The following is a 2,752-nucleotide window of genomic DNA, read 5'->3' as shown; positions in this document are numbered from 1 at the left end:
CCTGGCTGTGTTTCTGTTTATCACACTTAATGATTTCTGACCTTCACAATGACTCTTTGAGGCAGGGATTATTAATCCCATTTTACGAATCATTATATTAAGGTAGGTACGCTGAGCCAGATTCAGCAAAAAGGCAGGTCCCAGAAAGATAGTTCAGAGAGATTCCGAACTGCTTTAGTAGTTCCTAAGGAAGAACTATCCAGGCTGCCTTTAGTAGGAAGGTACTTGGCAGCCCAACTCTGGGACCCTAGATTCTAACTTCCCACAAACCCATTTCTTCAGAGGGAAGGCAGAGGTGAGAGGACAGAAGCTGTATCTTTTTTCAATCAGTGTTATAAGGTCACTCTTCCAAATCTTTGAAAATTAATTTTACTCATTTCTGATGCCTGGCAGGTGGAATATGTTAAACATTTTTCAAATTAGCATATACCTAAGGAGTTCAGGAACTAGATCGCAGTGTAATTTCTCTCAGTTTGGAGTCTTCTTCATTTGTCCATTGCCCCAGAGTTAGGATTCGTCCCTGTACTGAGCCTTTTGACTGCAACTGATCACATTCCCCTACCACACCTTCCGATGAGGTGGTTCAGGACCAACAGTAGATTCACAAATGCACAGGCTTGGACATCTGAATGAGTTGGGACTTTCTGGATCAATCATCCAGACTTGAGGTAAGCTTTTAAGTGACTAACAAAGACAGCAAGCCTGTCCTGCATGAGAACCTACTGACCAGACTGAGGAAAACGTAATTGAACAGAGTCACTTTTCAAAGTTTAGAATATGGTGTGTTGAGATATGTTTGTTAGCTTACTGCTTTCTGCGAGGGGACGCTGTTGAGGAAGCACTGTTAAAGTCTCTCTTCCCACTGCTGTCATGTCTAAGTCGGAGTCTCCTAAAAAGCTTGAATGGCTGTGGAAGCTCCTCTTTGGAGGGGTGAGCTTTGAAACAACCAATGAGAGCCCGAGGAGCCATTTCGAGCAATGGGGTATTCTCGTGGACTATGTGGCAATGAGATCCAAACACCAAGCACTTTGGGGTTGTCACCTATGCCCCTGTGGAGGAGGCAATGTAGCCATGTGTGCAAGGCCACACAGGGTGGAGGGAGGAGTCGTTCAACCAAAGAGAGCTGTCACAAGAGGAGATTCTCAGAGACCAGGTGCCCACTGAGCTGTGAAAAAGGTATTTGTTGGTTGCATTAAAGAAGACACTGAAGAACATCACCTAAGGGATTATTTTGAACAGCATGGGAAAATTGAAGTGATTGAAATTATGACTGACTGAGGCAGTAGCAAGAAAAGGGGCTTTGCCTTTGTCACCTCTGATGGCCACGGCACCACGGATAAGATTGTCATTCAGAAGTACCACACTGGGAATGGCCACAACTGTGAAGCTAGGAAAGCTGTCAGAGCAACAGGTGGCTAGTGCTTCATCCAGCCAGAGAGGCCAGAATGGCTCTGGAAATGGTGGTGGTGGTCATCGAGGCAGTATTGGTGGGATAGACAACTTTGGTCGTGGAGGAAACATCAGTGGTCATGGTGGCTTTGGTGGCAGCTATGATAGTAGTGGATATGGTCCAGTGGGGGTGACTATAATGGGTTTGGTAATGATAGTGGTTATGGAGGAGGTGGCCTGGGTTACTCTGGAGGAAGCAGAGGCTGTGGAAGTGGTGGAGAGGGTTGTAGAAACCAGGGCAGTGGCTGCTGTGACAGTCGTAACAATGGAGCAGGGGCAGCTTTGGCAGTGGCAGTGGAAGCAATTGCAGAACTAGTAGATACAACGATTTTGGCCACTACAACAATCAGTCTTCAGATTTTTAACGCATGGAGGCAGGAAACTTTGCAGGCAGATGCTCTGGCCCCTATGGTGGTGGAGGCTAATACTTTGCCAAACCACAAAACCAAGATGGCTGTGGTGGTTCCAGTAGCAACAGTAGCTACGGCAGTAGCAGAAAATATATACATATACGGTTTTGCTTTTGAGATGGTCTCTTGCACTGTCTCCGAAGCTGGAGTGCAATGGCATGACCTCTGCTCGCTGCAACCTCCGCCTCCCAGGTTCTTGTGATTCTCATGCCTCAGCCTCCCGAGTAGCTGGGATTACAGGTGCACACCACCACACCCATCTAATATTTTGTATTTTTCATAGAGACAAGGTTTCACTATGGTGGCCAGATTGATCTTGAACTCCTGACCTCATGATCCACCCACCTTGGCCTCCCAAAGTGCTGGGATTATAGGCATGAGCCACCGCGCCAGGCCAGAAGATTTTAATTACTGCCAGGGGACAAGGCTTTGCAGGAGAGAACAGCTGGAGACGTGACAAGGAAGCTACAAGTTATAACAGATTTTTTAACTCAGCCAAGCGCAGTGGTGGCAGGACCTAGCTACTACAAAGGAAACATGTTTTCAATATTATTCACGTGCATGGTCAAAAATCTCCAGGACTGTAGATGTGACCAGTTGTACAACAGTTTATTTCAGTTCCTGTTCTGTAGAAAGTGTAAGGCATGCCTATAAAGGGTTTTAATGCTGATTTTTTTTGACACCGATGCTGTTGATTGCTAAACGTAATAGTCTGATCATAACGCTAAATAAATGTGCCCTTTAAAAAAAATACGATGTGTTGTCGTACATTGGTTTGCTGACATTAATGAAAAGATCTACCTGTTAACATTGATAACTAAACCAGGGCTTCTCTCTATAAAGCTACCCAATTGGGTCCTACTGGCTGAACTTTACATGCTTCAGTGGCTTCT

The 2,752-nt window shown here is 45.6% G+C and overlaps 1 pseudogene; it reads left to right on the top strand.

Annotated features, from left to right (window-relative positions):
• Window positions 1-870: 870 nt before the first annotated feature.
• On the top strand, window positions 871-1,765 carry LOC128928710 (heterogeneous nuclear ribonucleoprotein A1 pseudogene; annotated as a pseudogene).
• The last annotated feature ends 987 nt before the right edge of the window (window positions 1,766-2,752 follow it).

Source organism: Callithrix jacchus, chromosome 9, assembly GCF_049354715.1.
Source record: "Callithrix jacchus isolate 240 chromosome 9, calJac240_pri, whole genome shotgun sequence".
In the NCBI taxonomy this organism is placed as follows: Eukaryota; Metazoa; Chordata; class Mammalia; order Primates; family Cebidae; genus Callithrix; species Callithrix jacchus.
This window is presented reverse-complemented; position numbering and strand designations above follow the sequence as displayed.